This window comes from Hyla sarda, chromosome 5 (genome assembly GCF_029499605.1).
Source record: "Hyla sarda isolate aHylSar1 chromosome 5, aHylSar1.hap1, whole genome shotgun sequence".
Lineage (NCBI taxonomy): Eukaryota > Metazoa > Chordata > Amphibia > Anura > Hylidae > Hyla > Hyla sarda.
This window is the reverse complement of record NC_079193.1, coordinates 72,906,404-72,930,544: the sequence shown is the minus strand read 5'-3', so window position 1 is coordinate 72,930,544 and position 24,141 is coordinate 72,906,404. Positions and strand designations below refer to the sequence as shown.

The 24,141-nt window shown below is 43.2% G+C and overlaps 1 protein-coding gene across 3 annotated transcripts in view; it reads right to left on the bottom strand.

The window, feature by feature from the left end:
* Positions 1–24,141, bottom strand: part of LOC130273234 (mitogen-activated protein kinase kinase kinase 3-like) — a 209,900-nt gene that overhangs the window by 152,820 nt on the left and 32,939 nt on the right. The gene's annotated exons all lie outside the window — the stretch shown is intronic.

The window sequence follows — 24,141 nt, the reverse complement described above, 5'->3', positions numbered from 1 at the left end:
GCAGTCAAGTCCTAAGAGTGTCTGGAGTCCAGAGGAGGCCTCAAGTCAACCACACAGCCACAAGTCTACAAGTCCACAACCCCCAGGTCCCAGTCAAAGCCTGGTAAGCAACAAACGGGGTATAGTCAGTCTCAGTCAAAGTCAGTCAAAGTCAACCCGTCTTCAGTCAGCGTGGCCTGCATCAAAATTGTCCCATTCCACTGCAAGTCCCAGCAAGCTCTAATGTCTCTGAGTCACTGGTCACCTCTGTGGGCCTGGCTAAGCTGTATAGACTATTCCACCTGTCTAACTCAGTAAAGCTACCATTGTTCCGTAACTTGGCGTCGGAGTCATTATTGCCCCCTGTGTCTTGCCCAGGATACAGCGGTATACCTTCGGGTGGTATTGAGGATAAACCATGCCCTGGCATCACGAACACAAGTGGTTAATGCCATCTGCCCCTAGGGCCATTCCATCTGCCCTCATCACACTCTATACCACACTACAATAAAAAAATAAAATAAAATCAAAGGAGCACAACACATTTACTTTGATGTGGAAAAAAGCAAACAATATTGCTGTCAAAGGAGGCAAATGACATTCACCACGATGAGTACATGAGCGCTGTAGTCTCACTGTTTTCACGATTAGTGACTACAGATGGCCTCCATAGATTATTTTAGTTTTAAATACAGAGCAAAAAGCAGAAGTCAAATATTATCTCAATATAAAAAGGAAATAAAGATAACAGTTAAAGCGACAATCTTTAAAAAATCTACTAAAACGGCATAGGGCTCTTATTCTTGCACTAAATGCCAACCTACAGGGAGTAAATGGAGACTTTGCTGCCAAATATATTACTGGAACGGAAGGCCCGAGGAAGATTGCAGAAATAAAAAAAAATTTCTTGCCTTACCTAATGAGCAAAATGCTGGGAACTTTTTGAAGGAACAAGACTGTTTCCCAGTATCCCTTTTTGGTCATCACAAGCATTTCCTACACGGCTGAGATTCCCTGTTATGTTATTGTGTGATACCACTTCTTTCCTTTACAACACACAATTGTCAGCTTAATGTGGTCTTTGACTTGTTGACAGATGTGGATATAGGCTCTTTAAAGGGGTATTCCGGGCAAAAACATTTTAACCCCTATCCAAAGGATAGGGGATAAAATGTCTGATCACGGGGGGGGGGGGGGGGGCGCTGCTGAGACCCCCTGCGATCTCCCTGCAGCACCCGCATTTTATGTGGGTGCTGAATCTCCAGTTTCGGAAACCTCCGGGTTTCCGGGACTGGGGACGTCACGTCCCCAGTCCCGGAAACCCGGAGGTTTCCGAAACTGGAGATTCAGCACCCACATAAAATGCGGGTGCTGCAGGGAGATCGCAGGGGGTCTCAGCAGTGGCCCCCCCGTGATCAGACATTTTATCCCCTATCCTTTGGATAGGGGTTAAAATGTTTTTGCACGGAATACCCCTTTAAGTGGTAATGGCAAAAAATGTATATTAGGGCTTCCAATTTTAGTGTGGCTTAAAATGCGTGTAGAAAGTAACCCCACGGAAACACAAATCTACTGCAAATAGATCTGTGGGATGCCTTCATAGTTTACGCTAAAATGACTAAGATGGAAAAATGCTACAAATACAAGACATTTGTGTAGAATCCCGTCTGCTATGGTGTGTAACTATGCAACTAAAATATGCTTTGGAATATGGATTTAGTCTATTGGGACCTAGATGTTTATTATGCGCTACAAAAGCCATGAAACAGTTTTGAGCTTGTCAGGGAATCACTAAAAATGATATTACTTTATGAACTGAAATGACTATTTTCACCGATGGCGATATCTGTGTGATCCCGTGCTATGCCAGGACATGGACTGCACACATTTTCCAAGCAGCAGGGTTTGACAAGATTCGGAGCTGAGCCTGGGATTCCCACAATGATGTCCATAGGGGAGGCATATAAAAAGGGCTTGTTAGTGAGAAAAAAATGAATACTTTCAAGTCATTGTCTAAATTCCGCTATTCAATGGCAGATATATTGTGGAAGATTTACTGCTGAATGTACAGGGTGATGTAGCAAGACGCATCAGTAGCAGACATGCTAAAACGGAACAGTAGAAAAACGGAATAGTACATGTATGTTACATTACCTTTCCTTATTCATACTTGTCGCTTAGGTCTCATGCATAAAGTTGCATTACATCTGTGTACAACATGAAGCTTGTATGCATAAAAATCTATGGTACTTTATTATACTTTGTATGCACCAGCGTCCATAGAAATGTTTTGGAGCATTGGGCATCATTTAAATGTCATACATGCTCCGCCTCTTCTTGACAATGTCGTGAATGGGAGAGGAATAGTTAAAGCAAGCATACAAAGAGTGGAGAAAGCCTGATTCCAAAGCATAAAGTGGTACTCTGCCCATAGACATCTTATCCCCTATCCAAAGGATAGAGGATAAGATGGCTGATTGCGGGGGTGCCGCCGATGGGAACCACTCAATCTCCCTGTCAACTGGTGCACGGAGCGAACTTCGCTCTGTGCCTGATGACTGGCGATGAGGGGCCGGAGAATCATGATGTCACGGCTCCGCCCCCTTGTTACATCATGTCCCGCCCCCTCTCTGGGAGGGGGTCTGGTGGACGTCACGAGAGCCGTGACGTTATGATTCTCCGGCCCGAAGTTCGAACCGTGCACCAGATGACAGGGGGTGCTGCAGGAGAGATCGCAAGGATTCCCAGTGACGGGACCCCCGCGATCAGACATCTTATCCCCTTTCCTTTGTATAGGGGATAAGATGTCTAGGGGCAGAGTATCCCTTTAAGGGTAGGGTCACACGTGCAATTACTTTGCATATCTTCTGCAGTTGATTTTGCTTTCCATTGGCTTCAATGTTTAGGAAAATATGCAATGACATCTGATCCATCAGATGCTAAAGGGTACGTTCACATGTGCGTATTTTCTGCTGCAGATCTTCTGTAGCAGATTTTGCTACCCACTGAAGTCAACAGGCAGCAAAATCTGCTGAAGCAAATCTGCAGCAGAAAATACGCATGTGTGAATGCACATTTACAGCAGAATATATTTATTACAGAATACCTGTAATCTGTTGTCAAATGAAGGTATTATACAAGTATATAAAAAGAATGGACAGCACACCATGGATTGTTTATTTAATTTAACTTTAAATTTTCCAAAAAGGAATCCGCAAACAGAATTACATACTCCAATGTGTTTTGAACATGAAGAGGTGATTCCTCTTATTACACAAAGGCTCTAATCCCTGAACTGCTCGTCTATGTTAAATACAATGTACAGCCAAAGCTGTGGCCTCAAGATCAGCACTTGAGAAACACTCTGAAGGAAAATATCACTAATGTGGTGGCCCAGTACAGAAGTGGCCCTTCTGTACAATCTATGGTCCTTCTCAGGTGGACTCAGTTCTAGTCCCCTGGCCCCACACTCCTCAGGACTCGTTATCTTATTTGACATACAAATGGTTAATGTATTTGCTTTAGATGTATATGCCTTTAAGTCCTGTTGTTAAGACATTTAACCAGGGAAGGTGTCAGTGACCAGGTGACTTATGTGGTGACCTATAGGACCCCAACCATATAAACCAAGGAAGGAGCTAGCTAGTCAGTCTATTCTCTGCTGAGCTACAGTGCAGTCAAGACCTGAGAATGTCTGGTGTTCTGAAGAGACACAAGGCCTAACCACACAGCCATGTTTCCACCAACCAAGTGCCCCTTCAGGTGAACGTCAAAGCCTGGTAAGCAGTCACAGGGGTGTAGCCTAGTCAGTCATAGTCAAGTCAGTCAAATCTGCTAAAGTCAGCGTGGGTCTGCCTATTTCAATCCAAGTCCACCACAAGTCCCAGCGAGCCCGCAAGTCTCCTAAGTCACTGGTCATCTCCTTGGGCCTAACTGAGCTGTAAAGACTATAACACCTGTCTGCCTCAGTGAAGCTGCCGTTGATTCGTAACTTTGCATCAGAGTGATTATTTGCCCGGCGCCTGGCTCAGCAACCAGCGGCCATACCTTGGATGGTGTAGAGGATATCCACACTTTGGCGTCACGAAAACAAGGGGTTAATGCCATCTGCCCCTAGGGTAATAACATCTGCCCTTCATCACACCCTCACCACACTAAATTACAGCAAATCATGTTCTCTATTATTAATGGTACTTAATACTTTAAAATTCTAGAGCTCCTTGTTTGGAGAAAAGTATTCAGTGCTGATGTAACACGAGGTCATTGTCCCTGGTTACATTGAGAGTCTTTATGACTTTGATAAATGATCGGATAAACCTGAACAGATTATTTGTTCTTTATTGAACACCTGGATGACATTAGAATTCGCCTTTGATTATTTTAGTCTGTTGTCATGATACAGGAATTTTATTTGTCATTTCAGCTGGTGATCCCAAAACCTTTTCACATTTATTGAATATTTCAGCTATTAGTGAGGCCAAGATTCTATGCTTTACATTAAAGGGGTATTCTGTCCACAGACATCCTGTCCCATATCTAATTAATAGGAGATAAATGTCTGATCGCGGGGATCCCACCGCTGGGACCCCCTGTGATCTCCGTGCGGAAGCCGTGCCGCACCCGGCATTCTACACAGTATGTTAAGAGCCCGGAGACAGAGACGTGATGTCACACCATGCCCCCTCCACTCATGTCTAAGGGAGGGGACATGACGGCCGTGACGCCCCCTTCAATAGACATAAATGGAAGGGATGTGGTATGACATCCTGAGGGGGCATGACGTCATGTTTCTAGACGCCCAAACCCCGCGATCTAAATATACTGCTTAGACTGCCGGGTGCGGCACAGGTGCTGCACAGAGGTCGCGGAGGGTCGCAGCGGTGGGACCCCTGCGATTAGACATCTTATCCCCGATCCTTTGGATAGGGGATAAGATCTGTGTGTGGAGTACCCCTTTAACAAAATATACTTAGAAATGAGATATATTTGCAGTCAATGAAAAGTTCCAAACTTTCACAAATACGTAAAGGCTCGGCTATCAATACAAGGAGGCAAAATGTAAACAGGGTCACATTGGTCCACCAAAGGACAGAGGGATCCGACAACATAATGTGCATCAACCAAGGGCTCCTAAAGTCCTGCACTTGTTCCAGATGCTTCAATGATGGGTCCATAATCCCAATTTCTCTGGAGGCATTAATGTAGTTCAGTCTGATCTTGTCGTACCGTAGACGACTTGCACTTCTGATAAGACATTTTGATACTGTACTGTATTTTTATACTGGTGTAACGTTAGTCTTAGAGGAATACACTTGGTGAGTTCTGTAGAAGACTGAATGGAGTACTCCCCAGTGAATGTCCAGCTGCAGCCTACACCTCAAGTAGTTTACAGGCAGATGACATCACTGTAAACTTTATACAGAGAGAAGGGAAAAGTGTAGCTAGGAGTTAGTGAATAATGACACTGAGCTAACACATCCTGTGGGGGAGGTTTGGGAATACGCACAAATTGGCTCAAATTCTTGCTAGTCACCATACCTAGAGAGATTGGTAAGAATATTTGCCTGTAGAAAAATGAACTACAACTAGCAAATATTTGTGCAAATTTAAGACTATTGTGGCCAATTTATATTCTCTGACATCCTGACAAGACTGACACTATACAACGTATTGGTAAACACAGTGGTGCCTGTGCGGGTCGTGCACTACTGAAGCAGATGCAGAGAAAATGCAGATAAGGAGCAATTGGATGAGTGCAAAAAATACATTGGGGAATTGCTTAAAAATCACACTGTGAAACGTGATCTTTAAAGCAATGGTCATGTTGACCAGTCCTGCAGAGGTCTACAGTCCATTGGTGGGAATCTGAAACATTTTTACATTTTTTTACAAAATTTTGTAAGAAGGGAGCCATGCAGTTTTTTCTTTGAAATAACAAACTCTACAGGTTAAAAAAAATATATGAAATTTTCTTCAATTTCCCCCTTTGATTCAATGGATTAATATAAACCACCATTTGTGGCAGCCAGTATATTTCTTACGGTGGAGCAGGGAGCATCATTAAACAGGTTGGAATATCCCTACGATCTCTCTAGTAGAATAAACCATTTTAAAAAAAGAGGGAAAAAAATATTATGGTTGGACAAATCCTGGCAATTGACAAAGCCTAAACTGCTTCTTAGGGCTTATGCACATGGGTGGAGACACCATGCACTCCAAGTAATACTCACAAGAATCCACAAAATTCTGCATCCATTGGAGGCACACAGTGATACAACATGAAGGTTGTCCATTACAGAACAATACAATTCAGTCTATTGGCTTGCTGTAAAGTATATACGGTATCTAAATGTAGGGCTGGGAGGTATGACCAAATATGTGTATCACGGTATTTTTTAACTTTTGGCGGCTCCACAGTATATAACGGTATTTCCTAGCCCCCCCATATTAATTATCAGCCCACATCCCCATCGGGGTAAATACTCACATATCACCCGCATGCGCTGCCCTCTTCGTCCTGTTCGTTGCGGCCGCCGGCGCTGACACTCTATACTGTGGGGTATCCCTATACCCGGGCTGCAAAAGGTAAACAAAATAAACTTTAACGCACTTACGTCAGCCTTAAGCTGGGGACAGGAACGTCGGAGAGCTATCAGCCTATCACTGGCCGCAGCGATGTCCCACCCCGGCCAGTGAGAGGCTGAGCCCACTGTCATGTAAGAAGCTCTGGACGGCTTCTTACATGACAGTGGGCTGAGCCTTTCACAGGCCGGGGCGGGACATCGCTGCGGCCGGTGATAGGCTGACGGCTGTCCAACGTTCCCATCCCCAGGAAACAAGTGAGGCCGGTACCGGACCAACGGGAGGTAAGTTAAAGTTTATTCTGTTTATTTTTGCAGCCCGGGCATAGGGATAACACACAGTATAGAGCAGTGGTATCCAACCTGCGGACCTCCAGATGTTGCAAAACTACAACTCCCAGCATGCCCGGACAGCCAACGGCTGTCCGGGCATGCTGGGAGTTGTAGTTTTGCAACATCTGGAGGTCTGCAGGTTGGAGACCACTGGTATAGAGTGTCAGCCACGGCAACCGCAACAAACAGGACGAGGAGGGCAGCGCATGCGGGTGACATGTGAGTAGTACCCTGATGGGGACAGCGCTGGGCTAATAATTAATTGGGGTCGGGCACACAGGATTAGTTCCCCGATGAGGACAGCGCAGCGCTGGGCTGATAATACATTAATTCCTGAGGGGGAGGGGCCAAACCAGTATTGCGGTATGGGTTAAAATTCATATCGTGCAGCACAAAAATTTCGGTATTCGGTATGAACCGGTATACCGCCCAGCCCTATCTATATGCTGTTGTAAAAACAGCACAGGTAAGAAAGCTGTCCCCTTAATAGTGTTCTAAGCATCAAATAAATAGTATAACAATCAGAAAATAGAAACAGATAAAAAAAAATGAAAATATGTCTCAGTATCTGTCTCTAATGGGTAAAATAAAAGTCCAGATGACACATTTACTTTAAGGGGTCAATGACTTACAGGGAAGCTACTTTCATTAGGTGGACCAGAAGGCATTTCTCTTTTTTATTTGGAGTAGAGCTATTTTACACAAGCCCTAACAGCATGCTACACAAATAGAGGGTAAAATAAGATAAAAGATCCATTTTCTTCCCAGGCTCTGTGATCTGATTATTCCTGATGCCATGGACATTTGGGTCACTAGAATTTCCATAACTCATAATGACTCTCTTAGAAGTCAGGCTTTGTTTTTTCGGCAGTTTTATGATCGTAAACACTATGACTTCCTTTCCAGAAACATCTACTTTAGTCTCCTTAAAGGGGTTATCCATGAATAAAAAACAGAGCTAACTTCTTCCAAAAACAGAACCACACCTGTCCTCAAGTTGTTTGTGGTATTACAACTTGGCTTCATTAAAAGAATACTTTGGGACATAAAAACTTATCCCCTATCCTAAGGATAGGGGATAAGTTTCAGATTGCGGGGGTCTGACCGCTGGGACCCCCTGCGATCTCCAGTATGGGGTTCCGGCAGTCCGCAGGAAGGGGGCGTGTTCGAACACCAGCTGATACGCCCCTCAATACAACTCTATGGTAAAGCCGTGGCGCTGTATTCTGCAATCTTTGGCTCTGCCATTGATCTGCTTTGAGGGGGCATGTTGGCCGCTTCTTCGTGTGGTGTTGACACACACTATTTGGCCGGAGAACCAAGGCCTCGTACGGGAGACTGTGGGGGTCCCAGCGGCGGACCCCTGCAATCTGAAACTTATCCACTATCCATAGGATAGAAGATTAGTTTTCATATCCCCGAGTAACAGGGGGATACAACTTGAGGACAGGTGTGGTGCTGTTTTTGGAGAAAATCAGATTTATTTTTCTAATCATGGAAAACCCCTTTAATCCTCCATGACTAAATTACCTAATAGGAAATTGTGCCATTAAATCTCCAACATATTCAGGGACTTGTAAGAGATAGGTAGTTATCACAAATGTAATAGAGCAGGGTGTCATTTTATAACCACAAAAAGAAAAAGCATCAGCTCGTACTTCGTAAGAAATACCTCACTTCTTGCAGTCTCATGTGTCCAACATGTTCCTATCTAAGGTAAAAATGGAACAACTACGAAAGAGGAAGTGACTTGTTTGGAATACAATTACACTCACTTATGAGCCCGACACACAGGAAGTTCACAAAGCATTAGACGGGCCAAGGACTCTTAAAGAGATCCTTAATGTACAATTAGTAGCTGATAGTTATTCCAAAACCAAATACCATTGAATGGGGTTATTTACTGCCATAAATGACAATGCAGTGCACTTTGTATCATTTTGGCTGCTATGAGTTAATGCAATGTGTGATATGTCAATAAGAGTGTTCTCTACGTTTATAAAAACCGTCTTGTATGGTCAAGCAATCTGATTAGGGAGATTAGACTTCCGAAACACGTCATTGCTTCTATTTGTTTTTTCTTTTTATGTCAATAAATTAGACTTTTTACATTTGGGGCCTTTAAGGGGCCCTTCTGAGCAGCACCTATGGAGTGTTTTTTTTTTGCTCTGCATTAAATGACACAGGTTCCATACCAGATACCAGTGAAGACACAGACAGCTCGCTGCTCTTCCTTCCAACCTACACTGTACCCTCAATGTAAGGGTGATCTGCATAACCTCAAGCTCTTCTAAGGTGAGAATCTAAATACCTGAGCTAACGGGCACATTTTTCTAAAGAATTACATGAGGCACGGCCCTCCCCCTTTTTTTCCTATTTTTCCTTTCTAATATATGGCCCATGGCTGCATGATGAATGTCATTGTAACTTAAAGGGGTACTCCGCAGGTGGCTCAGGTAGTGCAGCTCATCCAGGATGGCACATCAATGCGAGCTGTGACAAGAAGGTTTGCTGTGTCTGTCAGTGTAGTGTCCAGAGCATGGAGGTGCTACCAGGAGACAGGCCAGTACATCAGGAGACGTGGGGGAGGCCGTAGGAGGGCAAGAACCCAGCAGCAGGACTGTTACCTCTGCCTTTGTGCAAGGAAGAGCAGGACGAGCACTGCCAGAGCCCTGCAAAATTACCTCCAGCAGGCCACAAATGTGCATGTGTCCACTCAAACGGTCAGAAACAGACTCAATGAGGGTGGTATGAGGGCCCGACGTCCACAGGACATTTGGCATTTGCCAGAGAGAAACACCAAGATTGGCAAATTCGCCACTGGCGCCCTGTGCTCTTCACAGATCAAAACAGGTTCCCACTGAACACATGTGACAGACGTGACAGTCTGGAGACGCCATGGAGAACGTTATGCTGCCTGCAACATCCTCCAGCATGACCGGTTTGGCAGTGGGTCAGTAATGGTGTGGGGTGGCATTTCTTTGGGGGGCCGCACAGCCCTCCATGTGCTTGCCAGAGGTAGCCTGACTGCCATTAGGTACCGCGATGAGATCCTCAGAACCCTTGTGAGACCATATGCTGGTGCAGTTGGTCCTGGGTTCCTCCTAATGCATGACAATACTAGACCTCATGTGGCTGGAATGTGTCAGCAGTTCCTGCAAGAGGAAGGCATTGATGCTATGGACTGGCCCGCCCGTTCCCCAGACCCGAATCCGATTTGAGCACATCTGGGACATCATGTCTCGCTCCATCCACCAACGCCACGTTGCACCACAGACTATCCATGTGTTGGCGGATGCTTTAGTCCAGGTCTGGGAGGACATCCCTCAGGAGACCATCCACCACCTCATCAGGAGCATGCCCAGGCATTGTAGGGAGGTCATATGGGCACGTGGAAGCCACATACACTACTGAGCCTCATTCTGACTTGTTTTAAGGACATTACATCAGAGTTGGATCAGCCTGTAGTGTGGTTTTCCACTTTGATTTTGAGTGTGACTCCATATCCAGACCTCCATGGGTTGATAAATCTGATTTCCATTGATAATTTTTGTGTGATTTTGTTCTCCTTCTCCCTCTCTCTCATCAGCTGACTTCAGGGAATGCAACCTGTGAAGATGATGAGCTGCTTTGTGTGGTGACCCACAGTGATGAAGGGACCAAGGGGTGTAGCAGTGTAGGTGGATGGGGCAAGATGGTATTAACCCCAGGAGCAAGGTGGTTTTTGGGTACCGGAACCACACGAGCGATATCTCCACTATCCCAATGGCTAGGCAGTGAAATGAGAGTCCACAATCAAGTTATGGTTTAACGGAGGCTTCACTGAGGTAAGACAGGCGTTATTATCTTCATAGCTAGGCCAGAATCCCAGAGAGGTGGGCAGGAACACAGAAGGACCTTGCAGCTTGCTGGGACCAATTATACTTGTAATAGACTTTAGATGCTTGACTTTAGGTTTGGCTAGATTGTAGGCAGTGACAGCAGACATAGACTTGACTTACTGGAATGACTGTAGATTTGAGGCCTTACTGGACACCAGCACTGAAATCTCTGGTCTTGACTGTTCCTCTGCAGGGAGCATAAAAGAAAGAGAATTGTAATGGCCTCCCCTTATATAGAGGGGGGCTGAGCCAAAGCCCATTGGTGAAGCTGCGGGTCATGTGTTAACCTGGTGCCCTCTGGGTAACATGTGATAACATAAACATAACGTGTGACATCTCACAGGTCCTTTAGATGGCCTCTCACAGGTCCTTTATACTAACTATACATTAATACACTGACTATAATTCTATTACAATAAATGGCAGTATAGTAACAGCAGGGGAGACACTGCAGGAGACCCCCAGGTCACTGAGGGACTCAACCTGACAGGGCCTAAGTGTAGTGCAGGACCATGTCCTGTACTGGGACATCACACTTTGCAAATTCCATATATATATATATATATATATATATATATGTATATATATATATAAACACACATGCTCAGCTGTTCCTGTTCTATAATATGTTGCTGATAATAAGATTGCGTTTTCAGGTTTAAATGCCCCAGCAATGAATGTGCATACTTTTTATTATATTTATTCATTTTATCAAAAGTAAACTGCATAAGAAAACCTTTCTATAGACTAGAATGCGGACCTGGCTCCTGAGATATTTTCCTTTTTCCCATGACAAACCGCTTGACTGTGTTAGTGTTTGGCACAACATTAATATTTACCATTACAGGAAAGCCCTAGATGTGGAAGCTCGAGCTTTTCCAAAATAACAAACACCATTCTGTGGAAAATAATGTCAGCATTAAGACCTCAGAGCTTAACCTAAGGGTTTAAACAATGCATGGAACACGGAGAAGCGCTGCCGCCAAAGTTATTCACAAAACAAAACTGCAAGAAGTAAAAAAAAAAAAAAAGATTTTGCATGTCACAAAATACAGCTCCGAAAGGTTTTAAAAGAGAAGAAAAAATTTTTTGGCACCCCTGAAATTTCTAGAAAATGAAGTATTTCTCACAGAAAAGGATTGCAGTAACACATGTTTTTCTATACACATGTTTATTCCCTTTGTGTGTACTGGAACTAAACCAAAAAAGGGAGGAAAAAAAGCAAATTGGACATAATGTCACCAAACTCCAAAAATGGTCTGGACAAAATGATTGGCACCGTTTCAAATTTGTGGAAAAATAAGATTGTTTTAAGCATGTGGTGCTCCTTTAAACTCACCTGGGGCAAGTAACAGGTGTGGGCAATATAAAAATCACACATGAAAGCAGATAAAAAGGAGAGAAGTTCACTTAGTCTTTGCATTGTGTGTATGGTGTGCCACACTAAGCATGGACAACAGAAAGAAGAGAAGAGAACTGTCTGAGGACTTGAGAACCAAAATTGTGGAAAAATATCAACAATCTCAATGTTATAAATCCATCTCCAGAGATCTAGATTTGCCTTTGTCCACAGTGCGCAACATTATCAAGAAGTTTGCAACCCATGGCACTGTAGCTAATCTCCCTGGGTGTGGACGGAAGAGAAAAATGTATGAAAGGTGTCAATGCAGGATAGTCCGGATGGTGGATAAGCAGCCCCAAACAAGTTCCAAAGATATTCAAGCTGTTCTGCAGGCTCAGTGAGCATTAGTGTCAGCGCGAACTATCTGTCAAAATTTAAAGGAAATGAAACGCTATGGCAGGAGACCCAGGAGGACCCCACTGCTGACACAGAGACATAAAGCAAGGCTACATTTTGCCAAAATGAATTTGAGTAAGCCAAAATACTTCTGGGAAAATGTCTTGTGGACAGATGAGACCCAGATAGAGCTTTTTGGTGAAGCCCATCATTCTACTGTTTACCGAAAACGGAATGAGGCCCATAAAGAAAAGAACACAGTACCTACAGTGAAATATGGTGGAGGTTCAATGATGTTTTGGGGTTGTTTTGCTGCCTCTGGCACTGGGTGCCTTGAATGTGTGCAAGGCATCATGAAATCTGAGGATTACCAAGGGATTTTGGGTCGCACTGTACAGCCCAGTGTCAGAAAGCTGGGTTTGCATCTGAGATCTTGGGTCTTTCAGCAGGACAATGACCCCAAACATACGTCAAAAAGCACCCAGAAATGGATGGCAACAAAGCGCTGGAGAGTTCTGAAGTGGCAGCAATGAGTCCAAATCTAAATCCTATTGAACACCTGTGGAGAGATCATAAAATTGCTGTTGGGAAAAGGTGCCCTTCCAATAAGAGAGATCTGGAGCAGGTTGCAAAGGAAGAGTGGTCCAACATTCCGGCTGAGAGGTGTAAGAAGCTTATTAATGGTTATAGGAAGAATTTTTTCCAAAGGTTGTGCAACCACATATTAAATGGGCACTGTCACTAAACTTTTTTTTTCCATATGTTGTAGTAGTTATGTACTACAACATATCTCTAATATAAATCCATACATTTTTTTTTTCATTAAAATAGTTTATTTTAATTTTGAAAACTGGCCACTAGGGGTCTCCCTCCTAGTGGCCGGTTGCACGTCACGCTTGAATTCGGACCGATGCCGGCCGGGCAATCGGTCCTAATTCTTTCAGCCTGTGCTCGCTCTCTGCCTTGGGAGTATTAGCTCCCTGGCCTCACATGCTGGCCCCGCCTCCCGGGGGGGTAGCGGGGTTTGGGGTTGCGCCGCGGCTATAACAAAACTATTGTTTTCAACGGGGGAGAGCGTGGTTTGGGGTAGTGCCGCGGCCATGGTCCTAACAAAGTTATTGTTTTCAACACAGGGTGCCTCCAGTTGTTTCACCACTACAACTCCCAGCATGCCCTGACAGCCAATATATGACAGGGCAAGCTGGGTGTTGTAGTGGTGAAACAGCTGGAGGCCCCCTGTATAGGTGAACTAAGGGTGGAAGTTGCCCCCCCCCCCAGCAGGCATCAGTGACTTTGTGCCTGCTGGGGAAGTCTGCCTGGTAAGTGACCACACAACCAGGCAGACAAAATGCCATTTCTCAGATAGTAAAAAAAAATGTAAAGGCAGGGAGGGGGTTAGATGGGCAGGCAGGGACCAAAAAAAAAAAAAAAAAAAAAGGATGGTGGGAGCCACTCTTTAAATTAAGGGTGCCAATAATTTTGTCCAGCCCATTTTTGTAGTTTGGTGACATTACGTCCAATTTCCTTTTTTTTTTCCTCCCTTTTTTGGTTTAGTTCCAATACACACAAAGGGAATAAACATGTGTATAGCAAAACATGTGTTACTGCAATCCTTTTCTGTGAGAAATATTTCATCTTCTTGAAAAATTTCAGGGGTGCCAACATTTACGGCCATGAGTGTATATATACCTTTAAATGTGGAGAAGGACATAAGGCCAGCAAACTCTAGAACAGTGGTTTCCAACCTGCGGACCTCCAGATGTTGCAAAACTACAACTCCCAGCATGCCCGGACAGCCAACGGCTGTCCGGGCATGCTGGGAGTTGTAGTTTTGCAACATCTGGAGGTCCGCAGGTTGAAGACCACTGCTCTAGAAGCTCTTAGGCAATGAAGTATCAGGCATGTTTACGCATGGTCAGGTTCCACAAAAGATCTACCAAGGACCTTGCAACCAGAAACATAATGTGAAAATAATGTGAAAAAAGTTTTTTCATCTTTTTTTCCCCCCTCATCTATGCAGAGCAGATAGCCTGCAGAGCGGCAGACTCACCCTGGTAACTAAAGTGTTGATATTTAGTCTCTGAGAGAAAGGACTGTTTTCTGACTCATGGGACGCTTCTATATATTCCAGGATAGGGTGTTCACAGCTCTCACAGTCTTGGTACCCAAGGACAATGCCCATTCTAAATAAAATACATCCTCTAGAAACTGGAAAGAATTAGCCAGATAACCTCAAACCTGTAGATAATTTGGGCAGGAGAATTGTTCTACCCACAGAGGATGTGATGTATTTCTGCCTGGTTATAACATGTGACCTACTTCTTACATTTCTTCACATTAGTAAAATGAGTCACTTAACATAAAAAAAGGCTGATAATATTACTGAATAGTAACATTTACACGACAACAGCTTCGCAACAAAAAACTAAGTATAATGTTCCGTATATACAGAAAAAAGGTGCAATCCACAAAACCATACTTACTATCTGACTATATGAGTCAGTCGCATAGACGGCGAAGAGAGTCGTATTGTACATGTGTGACCACCGCTCTACTGAAACAGGGAACTCGGGACCCCTATCCACCGCTCTATTTATTTTTATTTTTTTAGAAAATCTTAGTTCCAAACCTCTTAAAGGAACGGTGACCAAATATCTATACATTTAACCTACAGTAAGACCTGTCATTTTTCAACTCTGTTTGCAAGTAACAAGAATGTCTGGAGCCTTATTACTAACCTTAAAGGGGTATTCCAGACAAAAACTTTTTTTTTTTTTTTTTATATATCAACTGGCTCAGGAAAGTTAAACAGATTTGTAAGTTACTTCTATTAAAAAAAATCTTAATCCTTCCAATAGTTATTAGCTTCTGAAGTTGAGTTGCTGTTTTCTGTCTAACTGCTTTCTGATGACTCACGTCCCGGGAGCTGTCCAGCTCCTATGGGGATATTTTCCCATCATGCACAGCTCCCGGGACGTGACATCATCATTGAGCAGTTAGACAGAAAACTTCCGAAGCTAATAACTATTGGAAGGATTAAGATTTTTTAATAGAAGTAATTTACAAATCTGTTTAACTTTCCTGAGCCAGTTGATATATATAAAAAAAAAAAAAAAGTTGATATATAAAAAAAAGTTTTTGCCTGGAATACCTCTTTAACATAAAACCCGAGACACCTCACCACATGTCTCAGTGTCAAGGACTTCTTAAACTGCGCGAGACCAGGGGTCAAGTCCTGCAGGAATGCGTGGGAACTGAGTTCCTGCACTTTTTCCACAAGGAACAGCAGGAACACCATTCCCATTAGCAGGAGTCCTGCAGAACCAGCCCTTGAGTGCAAATTATGGGTGAGTTCCCTCACTTTTTTTCCCAGGACTTGACCCCTGCGCGAGACCATCTGTTACAAAAGTTGCTCAGGCTCACAGGGGGAGTTACCAGGCTAGCAAGACTACCCTGCCATACGTGACACTACCATACACTTCCCTAGGGGCTATTACCCATATCTGGCCTGGACTACTCCACCTATCCTACTTGTGGGCACCACATACCAACATCAACTTCAAGAACTGACTGTTCACATGCTCCCAAATATTTCCACAGGGCTGGATTTAAATCGGCTCCCCTGGAGCTCCTGCTCCAGGCCCCAGGTTCCGAGCAAAACAAGAGTGCCCCTGATCCCTGGCTGCACCACCTCTGCCCTCCCAGGACTCTCTGGTGGCCAGCACAGCCCATAACAAGTCCTGGGAGAAGGCTCCAGTAGGGGGCTGGGGCCCAGGATGTCATCAACCGCATGTCCTAGGTTGCCCGCAAGCCCTCTTGGGTAAAGGCTCAGACATCACTACAGCAGGGGGGCAGGTCACGCACAGGCTGTCAGGCGAGCCGCGGGCACAAGACACCTTGTTGTTTGCAGCTGCAGACAGTATGCTTAAAATTGTCCTTTTCTGACTCCTATAACTTATGTTCCCGTATATAGGGCTGTATGAGGATATTTTTTGTGCTGTGGTCTTTATCGCTACCATTTTTTGTTTCTATGGGATAGGATTTTGAATCAAATATTTTTTGTTTCATTCTGATATATGTGACAAAAAATTGTAGGGGGGGTTGGTCATCATACTGAAGTGCTCTATCCTTAATCTGACCTTGTATAATCCACAAGATAGTTGGTATATACTTCACCGACCTGCAGGAAGATGGATACCTGGGAGTAACGCCTAGTTCATAGTTCATACCCTAAAAAAGGGAGTCTTCTGTCTAGTTAACCCTAACTTAGTGAGTCCACACTGTCACTGCATAAAATATGCACTATACAAATCCCAGGTAATTTTTGCTGGTGCCTAAGTTTCTTTTTTTTCTTATTGTTTGACTAGTAAAACCAAACTAACTCCTGGAGTGGACTAACCGGTTCATAATGTACACAGCTATTTATTAAAATCAATATCCAAGGGATAAAGGAGTGTGTAATAGTGAAGGGAATGCATGCTACATAGTTGGAGAAGGACCGATATGTTTACGGCTTCTAATCATGGCGAGCCCTTTATTGGTCCTTCTTCGACTATGCATCATGTATTGTACACGTTTATTCCTTGGATAATGATTATAAACCATGGAATAAGAATTTGTGATTTTTTAGTCCGGTAGAGTGCCGGTCCCAAATTGTTGTTCAATGTATGCACCTACCCACTTGACAAAATGTCTGAAAACAAACCGTGCCCTTCCCTCTGCAACCATAGTCCCCATTTTCACTGTAAACATATTTTTGGAAATGACAGTGGCAGAAGGTTGGGCTGTAGTAAAGAGGATATCTCATGAAGACAACCCATGTCCCAATTACAGGATACGTCATAGAGGCGGGCCCTAGATCATCCACATTGCTAGGAACAGTCTAATCAGGATCATCTTCTCTCATCGATAACAGCTGATCTTTCATGTAGTCTTGAGAAACTTTTTTAATGAAATAATGTAGGTTTCCTGCCTGTACATACATCACTAAGGGTATGTGCACAATATAAATATGTAAAGACGATCAGCTCACCCACTTATATGACTCAGTCCTGTATGGCAGCAGCACAACTCTCGCAGGGAGGCCTGGAAGTGAACGCTGAAGCCGAGTATCCCGATGTAGTAATCCACAATTATAGGGGTACTCCGCCCCTAGACATCTTATCCCCTATTCAGAGAATAGGGGATAAGATGTCTGATCGCGGGGGCCCCAGTGATCTCCCTGCTGCACCCAGTGTTCGTTTAGAGCGTCGGGTCCATCGTTGGAGGCTCGTGATGACACGGCCATGCCCTCCTAATGCAAGTTTATGGGAGGGGGCGTGACGGCCGTCACACCCCCTCCCATTGACTTTATTGAGGGGTCACGGCCGTGATGTCAGGAGCAGAGCCTAAACATGACATCATGAGCCTCCGCCCCGCATTGCCAGTCATCCGACACAGAGCGAAGTTCGCTCCATGCACCGGATGTCTGGGGTGCCACAGCCGAGATCACAGGGATCCCCCGCGGCGGGTGCCCCGCAATCGGACATCTTATCCTTTATCCTTTAGATAGGGGATCAAATGTCTAGGGGCGGAGTACCCTTTAAGAAAACAGGTAAGCGTCCGGAGATAAAATGTATATCTTTAATAGAAACTTCTTAAAATACACATGGATCAAAAATAGAAAAAATTGAGAAGGATAAAATCACAAACGAAACATCGATGCTTTTTGACTTATTAACAAGTCGAAGCACGTCGGCTAAGACTTGTTAACAAGTCGAAACACGTCGGCTAAGACTTGTTAACAAGTCGAAACACGTCGGCTAAGACTTGTTAACAAGTCGAAACGCGTCGGCTAAGACTTGTTAACAAGTCGAAACACGTCGGCTAAGACTTGTTAACAAGTCGAAACACGTCGGCTAAGACTTGTTAACAAGTCGAAACACGTCGGCTAAGATTTGTTAACAAGTCGAAAGACGTCGGCTAAGACTTGTTAACAAGTCGAAACACGTCGGCTAAGACTTGTTAACAAGTCAAAATGCGTCAGCGTTTCGTTTGTGGGTTTTATTCTTAATTTTTTTTTTCTTCTATTTTTGTTCCACCTGTATTTTAAGAAGTTTCTATAAAATATATACATTTTATCTCCTATTGGGAGCTGGACGCTTACCTGTTTTCTTTATTGAGGGTATGCGCACACTGCATATTTTTCTGGGTATTTTGATGCAGTTTTAGAGGGGTTTTGGCTCCATTATGTGGGGCTAATCCATGTCCTAGATCCCCCGAGTGACATAAGTGACAATTGTTCAGGAGTATTCAAAAGAGACATGGTGCATATTCTCATTGAAAACAATATTTACATAAATAGTAACGCTCTCTAAATCAGTGGTCTCAAACTGTGTCCCTCCAGATGTTGTAAAACTTTAACTCCCAGCATGCCCCGGACAGCCAACGGCTGTCCGGGCATGCTGGGAGTTAAAGTTTTGCAACATCTGGAGGAGCACAGTTTGAGACCACTGCTCTAAATGAAATATAGTAATAACCTTCAAATGTTTTCTATACGTATGCCATCTCAATGTTCTTTTCACATTTGTTGGCACGGGAATGGGGGACAACTGTGTGCTTGGTCAAGTATTTCTATGCAGCTGTACTCTTTCGACACTACCCTGTAAGGACAGAGCATCTCACTTATTCCTGACACCACCCAGGGCTCTTTCCTAAAGCCATTCGTAATTGATTCAATGTGATCGAAGATGCTTTGGGCCATAACTGATAGAAGAAGTTACTGAAAATCATTGTGGGTTCAGGAGCAATTCAATCACTGTCACAGGGATTGTGCAACGGAGTCACAATGTAAAGACTGAGAGATATTACTCATACAGATCCCTGGGCCCCTTAGTTTTATAAGTCTTAAAACTTGTGTCACCCCAAGTAACATATTAAAGGGGTTATCCGGGAAAACATTTTTTTTTATAAATATGAACTGGCTCCAGAAAGTTAAACAGATTTGTAAATTACTTCTATTAAAAAATCTTAATCCTTTCAGTACTTCTGAGCTGATGAAGTTGAGTTGTTCTTTTCTGTCTAAGTGCTCTCTGATGACACCTGTCTCGGGAACCGCCAGTTTAGAAGCAAATCCCCATAGCAAACCTCTTCTACTCTGTGCAGTTCCCGAGACAAGCAGAGATGTCAGCAGAGAGCACTGTTGCCAGACAGAAAACAACAAATCAACTTCAGCAGCTGATAATTATTGAAAGGATTAAGATTTTTTAATAGAAGTAATTTGCTAATCTGTTTAACTTTCTGGAGTCAGTTGATATATATATATATATATATAAAAAAAAGTTTTTTCCTGGAATACCCCTTTAATTGTAAAGAATATGAAATGTAGCACTATAACAATTTATAACAGGCATGAAATACAAATGGATTTCCTCTTCACTGCACATTCTGTTTGTGTACTGTGGTACATTATGTTCTTGATAACAGAAGGTATATATTGTAAAACCAAGGGCATAGGGCATTTCTGTGTTAACTATGTAGGTATGAATAAGCCTTATGAATATGATAGCACAGTTAGTTATACAGCGCCCGCCCGCCAGCACAGAGCTCCTACAATTCTAAATTATTGGCATATTTGGTATTAGCCCCTTTAAGCATTCCCTTTATACAGCATACACTGTAACATCTGAATGAAATCAGAGTATTGCATTGCTGTTTGCATGAGGCTTTATCCCCTTAAGGACTCAGGGTTTTTTCATTTTGGACTTCTGTTTTTTCCTCCTCATCTTCTAAAAATCATAACTCTTTTAGTTTTCCACCTACAGACTTATATGGGGCTTGTTTTTTGCACCACCAATTTTACTTTTTAAGGACATCAATTATTTCCCCACAAAATCTATAGCAAAACCAAAAATGTTATTATTTGTGGGGCAAAATAAAAAACTAAAAAACACCAATTTGTAACTTTTGGGGGCATCCGCTTCTATGCAGAGCAGTTTTCCGTAAAAATGACACCTTATCTTTATTTTGTAGGTCCGTACGATTTTTTATAGGTTTGATTTTGTTTTACTTCTTTTAAAATAATGATAACTTTTTGTACGAAAATTAGCATGCTTAAAATTGTCCTCTTCTGACCCCTATCACTTTTTTATTTTACCATATACAGGGTGATGTGATCTTTTGTTTTCATTGGTACATAGCATAGCATTGATCAGTGTTATCGGTGCTTGATTGTTCCAGGCTGCTGAAGCTTCCTGGAGCATCGAGCCACTGATCGGACAGCGAGGAGGCAGGTAAGGGCTCTCCTGACGTCCTCTCAGCTGATTTCACCCCGATGGTTCAGATCAGCTTTGATTGCGGTGTATAAGGGGTTAATGCCGGCATCACCGCAGTCGGTGATGTCCAGCATTAGACACAACTACCGGCGTCCGACAGCTGCCAGGATCATCCTGCTATGATGTGGGCTCAGCTACTGAGCCCGCATCATAGAAGGGGAGCGGGCGCAGGGCGTACATGTACGCCCTGCGTCCTTAAGGGGTCAAGCAATATAGTCAGGTGATTTGGAGTAGGCTTTCTAAGTAAAAAAAAGAGTAAATCCTGAAAGGACTTCTAAAAAAAAAAAAAAAAAAGGCTGTGAGAGTCCTCATTACCTCGCACCGGTGATTGACAGCTTTTCTTGTATCATTGTGAACAGAAAAGGTGGTCACTCATCCTGTGTGCTCAGCCTATCACATGCTTCTCTCAAATGGAGCACTGTTCATCACCTGACAGGTTCACTAGAGCTAGTGCAAAGAAAGTAATAGTGCAAAAAAAGTTATATGTTAGTATAAAGCATGTGATCTCTAGTGTAAGGATGGCGCTATAGCCAAATGTTCAAAGTCTATGAAAAATGCTCTAATATGCAATTTTTTTGTGTGATGGTGACATTTTGGGATTTGGGCTGGTGTTATTATTATTATTTTTTATAAATATAAGAGCTTTTTTATGCACAGTGTTATGGAAAAAAAAACACTGCATTTTTTTATGCAGTTTTTTGAGACAATGCCAGAAAAAGAAGCCAATAGGAAGAAGTATAAATCCATTCTTTATACAGTGGGGGCAAAAAAGTATTTAGTCAGCCACCAATTGTGCTCCCACTTAAAAATATGAGAGGCCTGTATTTTTCATCATAGGTATACCTCAACTATGAGAGACATAATGAGAAAAAAAAAATCCATAAAATCACATTGTCTGATTTTTAAAGAATTTATTTGCATATTATGGTGGAAAATAAGTATTTGGTCAATAACAAAAGTTCATCTCAATACTTTGTTATATACCCTTTGTTGGCAATGACAGAGGTCAAATGTTTTCTGTAAGTCTTCACAAGGTTTTCACACACTGTTGATGGTATTTTGGCTTATTCCTCCATGCAGATCTCCTCTACAGCAGTGATGTTTTGGGGCTGTCGCTGGGCAACACGGACTTTCAACTCACTCCAAAGGTTTTCTATGGGGCTGAGATCTGGAGACTGGATAGGCCACTCCAGGACCTTAAAATGCTTCTTACGAAGCCACTCCATTGCCTGGGTGGTGTGTTTGGAATCATTGTCATGCTGAAAGACCCAGCCACATTTCATCTTCAATGCCTTTGCTAATGGAAGGAGGTTTCCACTCAAAATCTCACGATACATGGCCCCATTCAATCTTTTCTTTACACGGATCAGTCATCCTGGTCCCTTGGCAGAAAAACAGCCCCAAAGCATGATGTTTCCACCCCCATGCTTCACAGCAGGTATGGTGTGCTTTGGATGCAACTCAGTATTCTTTCTCCTCCAAACAAGACGAGTTGAGTTTTTACCAAAAAGTTCTACTTTGGTTTCAACTGACCATATGACATTCTCCCAATCCTCTTCTGGATCATCCAAATGCTCTCTAGCAAACTTCAGAGGGGCCCAGACAAGTACTGGCTTAAGCAGGGGGACACGTCTGTCACTGCATGATTTGAGTCCATGGTGGCGTAGTGTGTTACTGATGGTAGTTTGTTACTTTGGTCCAAGCTCTCTGCGGGTCATTCACTAGGTCCCCTCGTGTGTTTCTGGGATTTTTGCTCACCGTTCTTGTGATCATTTTGACACCAGGGGGTGAGATCTTGCGTGGAGCCCCAGATCGAGGAAGATTATCAGTGGTCTTGTATGTCTTCCATTTTCTAATAATTGCTCCCACAGTTGATTTCTTCACACCAAGCTGCTTGCCTATTGCAGATTCATTCTTCCCAGCCTGGTGCAGGTCTACAATTTTGTTTCTGGTGTCTTTCGACAGCTCTTTGGTCTTGGCCATAGTGGAGTTTGGAGTGTTATGGTTTGAGGTTGTGGACAGGTGTCTTTTATACTGATAACAAGTTCAAGCAGGTGCCATTAATACAGGTAATGAGTGGAGGACAGAGGAGACTCTTAAATAAGAAGTTACAGGTCTGTGAGAGCCAGACACCTTGCTTGTTTGTAGGTGACCAAATACTTATTTTCCACCAAAATTTGCAAATAAATTCTTTGAAAATCAGACAATGTGATTTTATGGATTTTTTTCTCATTATGTCTCTTATAGTTGAGGTATACCTAGGATGAAAATTACAGGCCTCTCTCAATTAAGTGGAAGAATTGGTGGCTGACTAAATACTTTTGTGTCCCACTGTATTCCCCATTCTATAGAAACCAATTTTGGTCTTGGCTTAAAAAGCTATATTGGAAACTGCAGCAGGCGATTCTCAGGGCAACTCATGTAAACCCAAGAGCATGGGGTGTGAGATTGCCAGTGCAATGATGTGATCCCTAGCACAACAGATGGGAACCCCAGTACAATGGATGTGAACCCCAGTGAGATGGATGTAAGATCACCAGTGCAATGGATGTGACCCCAGTACAATGGATGTGAACCCCAGTTAGATGGATGTAAGATCGCCAGTACAATGGATGTGAGATGCACTGTGAAAATGAGCCAAATTCCCTGTTCATAGAATGTGATCTCCAGCACAATGGCTGTAAACCCCAATGCAGTGCATGTAAACCCCAGTGCAATGGATGTGAGACCCCCAATGCAATGGATGCTATGATATTTTTATATATTTTTGTATTTTTTTCATGCTATGAAAATTTTCATTTTTATTTTCATTTTCATGCTGCCTGAACCTCAAGTCATTAGGGAAGTCCCCGGTGGCTTCTCTCCGCCCGAACAGACTTAATTAGGCATAAGGAAAAGCCATTGCAGAACACGCACATTACAGTATTAAAGTATTGACAGGCAGAGCATTTCATGAAAATGATGCTTTGAAACCAGTGTAAAAATCTGCACTATAATTCATAGTGAAATCCAGATGTGCTAAATGCAGAATTTGTGGATGAATCTGGTGGACAATATAGCAGATTTTACTTATTGCATTGGAATGAATGAATCAGTGGCACAGGGAAAGGCTGTGGCATTTACACAGATGGAGAAAACTGCACAATAAAAAACAGTGTGCAATGTGTGAATATGGCCGTAAAGCAGTGGTAGTGATTAGAGATGAGCGAACTTACAGTAAATACGATTCGTCACGAACTTCTCGGCTCAGCAGTTGATGGCTTTTCCTGCATAAATATTAGTTCAGCTTTCAGGTGCTCCGGTGGGCTGGAAAAGGT